The 13,713-nt window shown below is 35.9% G+C and overlaps 1 long non-coding RNA gene across 2 annotated transcripts; it reads left to right on the top strand.

Moving 5' to 3' along the window:
• The first annotated feature begins 2,594 nt into the window (after positions 1-2,594).
• On the top strand, positions 2,595-8,348 carry LOC127467680 (uncharacterized). Of its 2 annotated transcripts, none has more exons than XR_007903254.1 (4): positions 2,595-2,638; positions 4,376-4,473; positions 6,912-7,003; positions 7,934-8,348. It is a non-coding gene; the product is annotated as an uncharacterized LOC127467680 (long non-coding RNA). The 2 variants fall into 2 exon arrangements; XR_007903253.1 differs by having other exon boundaries at positions 7,930-8,348.
• The last annotated feature ends 5,365 nt before the right edge of the window (positions 8,349-13,713 follow it).

Below are 13,713 nucleotides of genomic sequence, written 5' to 3'. Positions count from 1 at the left end.
TCTGGGGATGTGAGTGCCAATCCAAACCTAATCATTTGGAGAGGAATCATAGCTGGTAGAACAACTCTTTCTCCCTGAGATACCCATAGGAGGCTTTGCAAGAAGAAATGTCTGTATGACTGTCATGGGACAAGGGAAAGGCTGGGTCCCAAAATGTGAAATGTCCCAGGACCTTGAGAATAGCACAGAGATCATTTTACTGTCTGCGTATTCCATATGCATCTTTTGTGAGATGCTTTCCAGTAACATAAGGGTTACCTAGATTATAATCTTGCAGAAATCTTCAGTACAGGAAGGTTGTGCTCAATTTCTAAGGTTTCTTTTCAGCATAGTGTCAGAGGAAAGCTCTGTATATGTCATTTTCTTTTTCTACTTCTTTTGTTTATATATATATATATATATATATTTTCCCCTACCAATTATTTTAAGACACCAAATACTCATCTCAGAAAAAGTGTGATAATCTGAATGTGCTGCATGATTTCACCATGAGTCTATTACCCCAAAAATGGATGGACAGTCCATTTCACAGTAAAATTTGATCTGACATTATTCATTAACCAGATCTTGTCACTATGGATTAGATGCTTCTGATTTTAATTTACTGAGAGGGTTTTTTTTCCTGTATTTATTTTACCCTTCTCTCTATGCTACTGAATTTAAACAAAATAGGACATAGTGAAATCAGTATATATTGTTTATTATGGTGATATTTGGCTTAAAAGTAAGTATTTTCTCTCTGAGAGTTAGTAAAAAATTATTCTCTGTGCAAAAAGAGGTGACATAGAAAGACAACTATTTTTCATAGGAAGTTGAAAGATGTCGATACACATTTTCTGTGATACACAATGAAATAAAATTCTAAGATGTTAAAATTACCAACAAAATTATATTATGAGTGAAAATTGTCTTATTCAAATGTCTAAACAGCTGAAATATTTTACTTAAATCTGAGTTTTGTTGTTTGGCAAAACTGCTTTTTTGCAAAGAAAAAATCCCACTCCTTTCCAAAATGCTTAGGATATGATTCATTTCATGTTTTAATCAAGATCACCAGCATGTAAACACTTTTAAATGTTTTCATTTTAAGAATTGCATATGCTTTTACCGAGAGAACACTCATTTTAAAGGAAAAATTTCTGATCAGATTCATAAGAATATACAGGATGCATCATTCCACCTTTATATTATATCAATCAGGCTAACTTGCTCAGACTACTTTGATGCTAAAGAAATTATCTGTCCCACTAGTTGGAACCTACCCTCTGAATCCATTCCCACTGACGTGATACTGGGGAGGTAATAACCAGCTCTGCTGGGACTTGTATTTTAAGCAAGTTCAGGAAAATAATTTGCTTTCCTTCCTTACTCTGTGTATTTCTACTATATGAATTTCAAATGACACAGTAAAGATAAGCATGACTCCGAATTACAGGATACAGCATAGAAGCACTTGGCAAAGTGTCTTTGAAATATGTATAATTTCCTGTATAATTTCCTGCTTTTTATGCTTGAAAACTGCAGTAGGCATAGTCTCCATATGCTGCTCTGTTCCATATGCAGGACATGATGTACAATTCCAACTTCAATTTAGAGGTGTTCTGCTAATAAAGGATAATGAGATACCATAATATAGCAATATAATTTATGAAAAGGCATGAAATAAAGGCTTGCAAAAGAAGTGAAACAAATAAGTGAGCCAACAACAGCAACAACAAAAATCCTCCTTCTACAACTTTGTTCTCCATGATCTACCCTTGAAATTAAATCAAAATCATGGAAAGCACTAATACTGAAACATTGTGAACCAGCTGTTTCTAACAGCTGACTAATTAGTCTGTATATCCAGTAAATCAAAAATATTTGTTACCACTTAGGCAAAGTAATCCTACAGGAATCTGCATGTCAGTACAGTAAACTTCGTCTGAAATAGGGGGATATGTCCTGCTGGAAGCAGCAGGTCTCTGCAAAGTGTGCTGGAGGGGAGAGAGGGTCCAGCCCACACCTGAGTTGCACCATTTCCCTTATCAGTGCCCTACCCCAGCTGTCCGCTGTTGCTTTGGATTAATAAGAGCAAATCTCCAAAGCCCCAAGGCTCCACTAGCTCCTATCTTTTCCTGATTTCTTAGTGATGTGAGCTGAGGCTGGAAAACAGGAAGGGGGAAGGGAATGCATGCTAACTAGAAGTTGATACAGGAAAGTATCTTTCTGTGGCCCTGGCAACACAACTAATATTTTCCACATAAAAAAAAATTGTATTGTTTGACACAGGACTCAAGTTAATCCCTGCCTGGAAACCTAAAGTGACAGGAAAGGATTTGATGTTGCAGCTTTATCGGTTGCATGGCTAGCTATACCTTATATAGTGCACATCCTTCTTGCACCTATTTTTTTTTCTTTAATGTATCCAGAATTTGCCAAATTGCTTATACTGTAATAATTTCATCATGATTTGGGATGGATCAGGGCTGCAGAAAATGAGGTTGAACCTGTAGCAGTGCTAGAGCTGAGTTTTGAATATCTTAGGTGATACATCATAATGAGGGAGTTCTGTGTGATTGTGTCAAGAACAAGAGACTGGCCCACCTGCAAGACTCTCCCCCACTGCAGTGCCCTGGTAGGTGAAAAGCCTAAACAGGTCAGTACTCAGACTGAACATGCTGAAACTCTCTCCTAGCCTTTGGATCCGTACGCCCTTCTGGGAAACTAGAGATGAGGAAGAGAAGTGGAGTGGTGCTTTCCTTGATCTAGATCCCTTGTGGACTTGGGATCTGATTATGATGCTCCGTGAGACTTGTGGAGTGGAAAACAAACTTTATCTCGCAGGGCTCAATAACTCTCTAAGTTCTGGGATGGTTGATAGTCTTTGGTGCTAATACTGCTTTTTGTTCTACACTTGCACAGACCCTGTCCAAATGGGGTTCAGTACATGGTCAAGATTTTGAAGTACAAGAGAAATGTAAATGAGTAAGAATTGTAGTATTATTGCTTAGGACAATTTTAGAAGGAAGGTGTGGACTCTGCAGTTGTGCACGCTCAGGTAGATCTTTGGTCTTGACCATGCCAGTGTTAAGACAGCTAAGGGATGAGGTAGTAGGTCCCTCACTGATTACTCTTCTTAAGCAGGGTAGAGAACAGTGAGGAATCACCTCTTTAAAGCCAGCTGAAATGTAGTCAGGTAACAGTGAGGAAAGATGTGTTTGCCAAGAAAACTTTGGGAATGGGTAAATGACTCCAAACGTGTGTGACGGAACTTACAGTGTCTATGGTTGTAATGGAGGTGAAGTTATGAGGTATTTTGGGACTACTGCTGTTACAGAAAACATTTACTATATGTAACTATATGTGACCAGTGACCTTATCCAGTAAGGACAAGATAGCTGAGTTGCCTTCACTGTACAACTGACATGTGGTTCTCTGTTTTGGCCTTTCCACAGTGGGATCCAAGATACAGTGAAAACGGTCCACCAGTAATTCTTCTTCTGTTGAGGAAATTTCTGTGCCATTAAAGCAGAGTAATACTGATAGCAAATGTTAACTATAGAAACAGTCATGTAAAAGTAGTTGTTCTTTCATTGAGAAAAATTGTTTCAGGGAAGATTTTCAAATATAACCTATTAAGACAGAAGAACAGTGACCAGAAAACAAATCTCTTTCCCAGATTGTCTTTAGGTTCCTTGCTGTGTAGTTCCAGGTCTGTTAAACTACATACTATCTTGCTGAGTAATTTCTGCTCTGCTTTTGTTCATAAAACTACTGTAAAAGAGAAAAAAAGTCACTCTTTGAGTCTTATTTTTAGCCCTACTGGGAATTCTCAAGCTGTAAAGGAGTCACAGTTCTTCTCACCTGGAAGTTTTGAGAATTATTTTCGTAAATTTGAACATTATATTAAGAGTATTAAACACCTACATCACAGTGAGATGAGCTTCATGCCCTTAAACAGGTGAACAATGGTCAGAAGTAAAAATAAAATAAATTCAAATGTAAGACAACATTAAAAGAGTGTAATAGAACAAATACCTTATGAGATGGATTTAAGTGCCATAATTTGCAGTCAAGGTAGTGTAGCCTTCATCTACACAAAATTTAACCAGACATTGGAACAGTAGAAAACCTTCCACGAGTTTTACAGCAGTGGTTAAATGGACCCTTTGTAACAAAACAAGATACAACCTTGTACCTTAGAGCCAATGCCGGTGCAAATGTGTCTATATAGGTACAGATGGTTCCATTAAACACTTCAGAGGCAAAGAGCATTTTATTTCTACTGTTGCATCTTGATGGGAATTTTTTATCAAAATGTCATTGCATGAGAAAATGTTGTTTTGCTAAAATTCTTTTAATGATTTTAAAACATCTGCTTGAAATGTCTTAGATTCAGTGGATATTCACCAAATCTGAGTGAAAGTCCCAGAAAATGCTTAGTGGGACTGGTCAGACTTGCTGATTGTAAGATGGAGTCTTTAGCCATAGGTGAGTTGATTTGATTCAGAGGTCTCTAAGCTGAGGACCTCAAAAAAGCATTAATGCACCTGAACAGTGTGTACATCTGCAGAGCACTTATTCTTTTTCCTGTTCAGTATAATCACTGACTTACAGAAGTGGAGGAAGACAAGAGACCTCATAAGGTCTTTCACTCCAAGTGTCATTTCCTTCCATTTTGGGTGCACAACACAAGAAGAGCAGATTTTGCACAGTATGCACCAGGGCTCAGGGCAAGCTCCAAGAGTCAGCAAAAGAAAAATGTGTGAGAGATGACTCTTTCCATTTGCTGGCTCCTACCTGAGCTACTGACTCAGAATAAGGTCTGAAACGGGTGCCTTATGCAGCAACAAAATGTGGCCAGCATCTATTCACCTTTGTGTAATACGGTCTCCTGGCTTCCTCTGAATTTCTGTCAGCTCAATTAGCCTATTGTTTGGGAAAGGAAAATACAGGCTGGCAAAGACCCCTTGAAAGATGGTTCACTTCTGACTGTGGCTATCACTTGATTGGACTTTGAATAGGCCATCTGGAAGTACTTTGCTCTAAACTTTTCTTTAAAATGACCTACTTGGGAAGCTCCATTGTACTTTGGAATCATCTATTATAGTGTGTCACGATCCTGATAGTGAGAACATTTTCCCTAATATTTAACCCAGATCTCCTTTGTCACATGTTATGATGTTTGCTAGTTGTACTGTCCCTCACAGACACAGGGAACAACTGATCACTGTCTTGTTTTCAAATCCTTTATATAGATTAGAAGAGACCTTTATGTCTACTCTAAGATAAAAAAACTCAACTCTTTTAGTCTTTTCCCACTGGTCATGCTTTCTTAGATCATTACTATTCTTTCTAATTTCTACTAAACTCGCTGAAATCTCACACTACATACCTTGCAAAGTGTTTTTTCCAAAAAATAGTGTAGAGATACAGCCAAAAGGGGGTTGCCGTTGTACAGAGGAGTCCTGTTTTGTTGTGAGTTTGACATGGTGTTTTGTTGGATATCAGGGAAAGAATGATTGTGAATATGAGAGGTCATGTTTGTAATTTTTCATACATGTAAAATGTTAAAAAATATGGTGGGGAAATTTTGGGAAAAATCAATATTATCTTTATTAGAAAGACTAGAATCATTTAGATTTTAGCAATGAATTTAGAAGAATCTCAGCTCTGAAACTTGTCCTTGTTAAATCATATTCAATGTCACAATTGTTTACATAAGCAAGGATAATTAGTACATCTGTAATCACTTTTCCTGGCAGTCTATGAAAGAGCTGAATGCTTCAACTTCAGCTCTTTATAAAGTAAAGAATAAGTCAGTGTTATGTAATCTAAACTATAAATACTGAACACAAAATTACCAATTAATGTTAGGTACTAATAGGTCTCTAGGAATAATAATAATAAAAAATTACAGCATTCTAATTTTAAGCAAAGTTATTAACTAAGAGTTGGGTTTGCAGAATCTTCATTAGAACATCACCTCATTTTTTTCAGCATGTGTTTGTGCTGTAAATACTAAACAAATATTGACTAACTCTGAGTGGAATAGCAGTAAAATTTTTACAGCAGTAAAATTAATTCCTGGAACTACCACAGAGAGCTTAAAAATAAAAGGAATGCATTATGAAGGGAACAATTTCTCCTGATGGCAACTTCTACTTTATTTCCAGTACCTACCCTTCATGTACTGGAAAATTCTGCTCCATAACTGCTTCTTGAATATTGGTATGAAGATTCTTCAAGGTACCTTGGCAGTCATTTCTTTCACAGTTATTTTTTTTTACAAGTAATAGTATCCCACTTGCTTTCCAGGATTAGCCCCAATTTGATTCTCTTTCGTATGACCCACAGTCTGTTGTACCTTAATAATGTTATTTTAAAGGATGCCTAAGAGGTTTCTGATATTCAGAAGGCCTGCTCATTGGCAGGATTTTTTCCTTCTGAAGAAATTAGTATGTATAGTTATTTTGAATGTGGATGAGCTTTCATATGTGTTTAAGCAAAACCATTGATACTATAACAATTCACTTTCTTGTAATAGCTATTTGATAGAGAAATTTAAATGAATAATGTCTTTAGAATAGCTGATCTTCTCTGATTTATATCAATGACTATGTAAATATTCCTCAAACCTGCAACATTTCTTCTAGATGTTTCCTGTGATGAAATGTTCTAACCTCAATTCTTTTTTGTTCTGTTACAGATATCTATTTTGAAAAATGTCCTAGTTCTTGATGTTGAATATTTTACCTCTGTTTTGTGAACCCTCTTCATTTTAAGATTAGAAAAAATATCCCTCTGAAACAGACAATATGGGCCAAGTCATTCCTTTAGGGTATTATTTTAGACAGCTGCATAGCAAATAAGCAGAGTAAGGCTTATTTACACACAGTCATTGAAGCATTCATTCCACTGATTTATAGGACAGCAAAAGGTCTTTGAGACACAGAACAAGCGATTTTGAGCTGAAGTTGAAAGAGAGGATTTTCTATTCTGCCCACCCCCAGCCCCAAAGGTATTAAAAAAATCAATTGTAGGATTTGTTGCCAGAACAGATAGATATAGTACAGTCCTACATCCTGGATAATATTGATCTCAGATGCTGAGTCTCCATTTTTCACACTGTAATCATAGTAAGCATTTGCAAAGGTCTTAATAATATAGTATTTTGACATTGTTTCTGTAAAAGGTAAAACATGCATATTTGCTTTTAACTAAACTGTGAAGGCTGTGCTGTGACTAATGCTACCAAATGTTTTTGATGGTGAAATGAGCTAAATGTTAACGTGCTGATCTGGGGAGACCAAAGTGGGGCATAATTTCCAGCATTGAACATATTCTGATGCCATTGAATGTTTTATTGATATTCAGCATTTCTTAATTTAATCTGCTTTTAATTAAAAACAATTACACCTCTGAGTATGTGAGCTAGTTATACAAGCTCTCATACATAGGTATTTCCAGAAAGTTCTAGGTGTTATAGTAAGATGAAACCTCCAGGATCTGGAGATGCCTATTTTTCCTTATTGTTTGTAGGGGAACCTTTGATTTTCAGTTAGCACCACAACCTGACATAAATCAAACAGCAGTCTAATAAGTTATCAAATGAAATGGTAGCTTTGTGGAATTTATTTTGCTTAGCATCCACAAATGTTCAAATTGCAGCTGTAACAAGAAGAAAATAGCAAGAAGACTTAGATGGTGATATTAGTATTACTAGTGTCAATTATACTGTTGGAATATCATGATTTCTGAGTTTCAAAAAAAATATAATTTTTTGAATTGGAAAAAGTTCAGAAGGATGTCAAATAATTGGCACTTATTTGAACACTGGAAAATTTCCTTATATTGACACACTCATAAATATCAGTCTATTTAGCCTATGCAAAGCAAAGATTAAGAAGCAGAGTGCTCTTACAATTTATGATCTCTTCTACCAAGCCAGGATGACCAGCAGATCAAGGTCAACAAGCTTGTCAAGAACACAACTTAAGCAAATGGAGAAGAGTCTGCCAATGACACCTGGTTACAGTTGCAGAGACCGATTTGACTCTTGTTTGGGTTTAGAGTCCTCCTTGTGCTGCTACTGTGCTGGAGATGGTTAAGAGAGGAAGCAGAGTCCAAGAGAGGAGGTCTTAGAGGGGGTTTTTTTGAAGCAGCAGATCCATTTTTTCAAAAATAAAGATAATAATTGGTATATTGAAGACTACAGAAGTGCCTCTTGCTTGGCTACAGGCTGCAGACATGCAATGCTACATCTAGCCTGCAGGTACTGGAGCTTTGATAAGTCCAGGGCAAGGGATGGGTCAGCTGTCTATGACAGTACTTGTTTCTTTCAACTAAATCAAAAGTGTTTCTCTCTTCCCGCTCCCCCTTCTCCACGTATACCCTCTACCCCCAGTACACATCTACAGTACAAGGTCCTAAAGTTATACAAAATTGATCTCTACTACAGAGTTTTGAAAGTAAGTGGTCTGAATAACAGACATCCTTTAGGATTTAAATCAATAGTGTTACTGTTTATTTCTGAAGATATTTTTTTGTCATTACTGTTGTTGAAAAGAAATTCCAAGGATTAAAAATTATTCATATCGTTCTTGAATAACATGTATGAAATTTAATCATTCCAGTTTATAGACTTTTAACAATGATTCAAACACAGATTTTAAAATTATCTTAATATCCTTGTTCCCCTATTCAACAAATGTGCCTGCTTACAAGCCCGTTAGAAGTCACAAGCAGCTTGTATTGGAATACTAACAATGCTATTCCAAAAGCAACTAATAAGAAAAAAACAGAAATGCCTGTAAAAATTACTTTAGAATGTCTTTGGAAGGAATAGTCTCTCAATTTCAAAATCATTCAGTTCAGAAGCATTACAAGAATCAGGTACCATTATGGTAAATGTGACATTTTCTCTTGATTTATTGTTAGTCAAAGGCAGAAAAAAAATGCTTAAACTCTCTTTTAAAGGTTAAAAATTTATACCCGTTTTATTATACATGGGAAAAGAAAACAAACAAAAACCCTATTATATTTTGTGGGGCACAGATTCCTTCATTTTCCTTCATATGTTATATATTTCAACTTCCTATGTCACCACTGCAAAGATTTCAAATGGAAAATATTTTAGGAAATTTAAAAACTATTTGGATAAAATGTGATAAGTGAATAGGGTATCCTTAAATAGGCTAATTTTCAAGACTCAGATCTGACAGATCAATACTGGTATTTATGCATTATTTTGGATCAGGTTCAAACACGAAAATGAAGTTTATAATTAGTGAACTGTGGTACTTTTAAAGTTTTTTACAATAATGTCCTTGAGATTGTAACTCCAAATACCAAAACTTCTCAGAATTTATTTCAAATCTTTGAAACATTCTGTGCAATTAAAACCAGGTTTCCACACCTTGCAAATAGAGTGATTTGTATTATTTAGCTGTCCTTTTCTCTACTCTAGGCAAAGTCTTTATTTCCCTTCAAAAAACATTCAATCATACTCCTACACAATTCTGAGAGAAATTAAAGAGCTTTTAGTAGGTAACTGAATATTGTTTTCTTTTCTCTCTACCTCACTGTACTATCCTGGTACCACTTTTGATCCTCTTCCTAGCTAAGTCTATGGCTAGTCAAACCTACTGAAAAATGTAGTAGAAGACATGGAAACATGAATTAGAATATTTTTCGGATCTGTGCTTTCATATATGTGTTTTCACATGTGTGCCAGCCTTGATATGGACATCAGTGTATGGTCAGTTACTGCAGTTATGTCTTTAAAGATTTCTAATTCAGTGGTTACTCACAGAGGATCTGAAGAATCAATTCCAGTCTAAGTCCAAAGTAGAGAACAAACCCTGTCTTTGCTCTTTCCTTTCTGTCACTCTTTCTCCCTCAAAGCCAGCTTCAAGTAAGAGTTGCATAATTGGTAGATATTATTTCCGCAAAATGCATTTAAGAATATAAAAACTTGCTTGCAAAATGAAATGTAAAAAATTCTTAAGGGGATGTCAAATACACAAGTGTGAACAGCTCTGAAACAGCTACAATTGAAAAAAAATGTATACACTAGAGAAGTGCTCAGCATGTACTGAGTCATCACTAGTACTTCATCTTGATATCAGTGGAGTGAGATAGTGATGTCTATATCTATGTCTTCCTCCCACCATATCCTGCACCCCTGGTAGGCTCTGCACACCAGGAGGCACACACAGTCCAGGACTGGCTGCAAAATCATCCCAAGAGAATTCATCATTACCAGGATCGAGGCCTGCGTGAGGAAGTTTCAGTATAGAATGTGTAGCAAACCCTAACCACTAAATAAAATTATAGACATATATGACGTAACAATCACTGGAAAAACTTCACAAAATCCTTTAATTTTTTCCCATATAGAGGAAAAATTTTTGCAAGCATCATATGGTGATGACCCATAAAATTAGTTCATATCTTAAAGGTCATACTCAGGCAAGGAAGCCAGTGAAGTCAACTAATATTTGTTTCAGAAAAAAATGGCTTAGAATTCTAGTGGTTTACAGGAATGCAAAGAAAAAAAAAAGATATACATGAAGGATTGTAGTATGGAGACACTAGACTATTATTTTTTGCATGTCTTTAAACACACCAACAAAAACCATATGTTTCTGTGAATATGAAATATCTTACATTTGATTAGTAACTAAGAGAGATATGAAATAGTTTCTGAAGTTAGACATTTACAGGCAAACCAAAATTGTTTCAAAGCTTACTATGTTGATCCATGGATAATTTATACTAGTTTTCGATAGCCATGAGGGAAAGGAGGAAGCTCAGGAGGGGGAGAGAGAGAATTTTGTGCCAGTATTTAAATGGAATGACCCTTGATTCTGGGAAAAATAATAGAAAAGTGATATAAGACACTATTAAAAAAGAATTAAGGAGGGTAATTTATACCAGTCAAAAGTTTGTGCAAAATAGGTGTTATGAAACTAATACAATACCTATTTAATGAGATTATGAGTTTGACTGGGAAAGGTAGCAGTCCTGACAGAATACAAGAGCTTACATATAAACCTCTGCAAGGAATTTTACTTGAGTTAGCATGAAATCTTGATTGACAAAACAAAACATAAGAAAATTAAGAGAGTCAGATTATGAATATGAAATAAACTGCTGACTTGTTTCTAATTGTAAAGAGGGAATAGGTTTCCCTGTCTGAGGGCATAGGTTTCCAGCAGGACACACAAGGATTCTTGGTCCAAGCAATGAATTCTTTCAAATCAACATTAAAGAAAAGACAATGCAACTATGAGTGAAATTTACAGATTAAACAATTTAGGGGAGAGGTAAAAAGCAAAGGGTTATCACTGTAGAAAAATCTGGATTATTTGTTTGCCTGGATATAATTTAATGCAGTTAAACACGAAAGTATCACTGTCTGTTCTGAAAAGCATTTTGACCCCCAAAAGACTTTCAAGGGGATTTACCTGGTACAGCAGATGACCAGCTGATGGTAAACCTCTGCTCTGCTTCTTTCATACTTCTATGTCCTTGGCCAACTAAACAGTAAAATATCAAGAAAAGCAGACATATTCAGCGTAGTAATTCCAATCCTGATTTGTTGTAATCAAGACAAGTGGAAGAAAGCTACAATGCACACCTCTGCAGATATTTTCATACCTTTAGCTACAGAAATACAAATATTTTAAAATGTACAATGATATTCACATTTGAATGAATACAAGCTTAGTAAATTTTCAGAGCCTTGCACTTTTGAACTTCGTTCTGGGATTTTCCTTTTCATGGAGTTTTTCATTTCTATACAGTTGTATATAATATAAGGTGCTAACCCTGGTGTTCAGTGACAGGACATATAGGAATGATTCAAAGCTGCATCAGGCATGCTTCAGTCTTAATATTATGGAACATTTCTTTACTGACTGGTCAAACACTGTAACAGGCTTTCTAGAGAGGTGTTTGGTGCCCCAAGTCTGTCAATGTTTAAGAGGCATTTGGACAATGCCCTTAGTAACAACATGCATCAACTTTTGGTCAGCCCTGAAATAGTCAGACAAATGGACTAGATGATCATTGTAGATCCTTTCCAAATGGAACTACTCTATTCTATTCTACTCTAATCAATGTCCCCTTAATGTTTTAGGAAACAATGTCTTTTTATCATCCTATTAACTGTATTAATCATATCAATAACAATTTACAGAGATTACATTGCGCATAAGAAAACAGCACACATCCTTTTACTAGCATTACATCTATTAAAAATAACATTTTTTGCTTTATAATCAGAAATATAAGTAAGAAAATATTGTGTTATTTATTCCTAAACTAAAGTATCAATGCTATCAAAAGCAATAAAAATTTAATGAAATATAATTCTAAAAGCCATCTAGTTTTGGTATTTATACTATTTTTGTGCTTTTAAAAGTATGTAAAAAGCCAAAGTTACTTTTAAGTCATGACAGTGTAGAATCATAAAGTCATTCAGACTGGAAGGGACCTCAGGAGGTCCCTGGTCCAATCTCCCACTCACAGCAGGGTCAGCTATTCAGTCAGAACAGGCTGATCTAGGTGGGGCTTGAAAGCCCTCAAGTTCAGCGACTTCAAAATCTGGACAACCTTTGCCACTTTCTGACTGTCCTCATGGGAAAAATCTTCTCCGTCCAGCCTGAACTGAATTTTGAAGTTACACTGTTTGTTCCTTGTCCTGGTGCCACGTTCTGCTCTGTATTGCCTGGCTCCTTCTTCTCAATACTTCCTTAAAGTTCTGGTTCAAGGAGTTGGGTATTTGTATTGCAATAAACATTTTTGTATTTTGAACATAATAAATAGCCATTTTGCTTAAACACGAGAGCATCATGTTCACAGATTTTCATTAAGGATTTTGGTGGCACCTATCATAATATCTGTGGACAATCATGTTAATTTAACACAAAACAACCTCATAGCCAAAAGCTGACAGAGCTATCTGCATAATTTAACAAAGGATCTAATAACAGGAGGACAAAATATGGATGTCTTCTTCGATCTAGCAGAGCACAACAAAAGCCCAGGTCTGAATGGTGAAACCATGTCAAATCATGCCAGAAATAAGGTGTAAACTTTTAACACTGGAGATAAATAATGTTTCAAATAACCTGTCTGAGGTCATGGCACATTATTCTGGAAATATTAAACAAGACTGAATGCTTTATCCCCTAAAATATATAGTCTACTTCAAACAGGAATTAAACTGGGAGCATCCTGTGGCTTGTGTTAAGCAGGGGGTCAGACTAGATGATCACAATGGTCCCTTCTGGCCTTAACTTCTATGAATCTAAGTGGAACACAGCACCAGGAGAACTCAAATCCCCTCACAGATTTAATAAAAGCCAAAAGCACATGACTGACCCAGAGGCAATTTTGAGAGTTGCTAGCATGACCGACTGCTGATAATGTAGGGCTCTGCCAAGTGGCCAGACACTGGCACTGATAGGACACATTTCACAGCTGACATCTGGAATTTCAGGTAGTTGTGCGCATCACATGCAGCAAAGCTAATGACTAGAGAAGACAAGGAAGGCACCAAGCTACTAGGAAAGTGATTCTTTTAAAGAAACAAAAGAAAATTCAATTTTCTCTAATTTTATCTCTTCCAAAATTTAATAATAGGATTTGCTAATTGAGAATTGTAGGTTTTGGGGTTTTTTAAATTATTGTCATGGTTTAACCCCAGCCAGCAACTAAGCC

This window comes from Manacus candei, unplaced genomic scaffold (assembly GCF_025592945.1).
Source record: "Manacus candei isolate 608988 ecotype Guabito, Panama unplaced genomic scaffold, ASM2559294v1 h1tg000014l, whole genome shotgun sequence".
Taxonomy (NCBI): domain Eukaryota; kingdom Metazoa; phylum Chordata; class Aves; order Passeriformes; family Pipridae; genus Manacus; species Manacus candei.
This window is presented reverse-complemented; position numbering and strand designations above follow the sequence as displayed.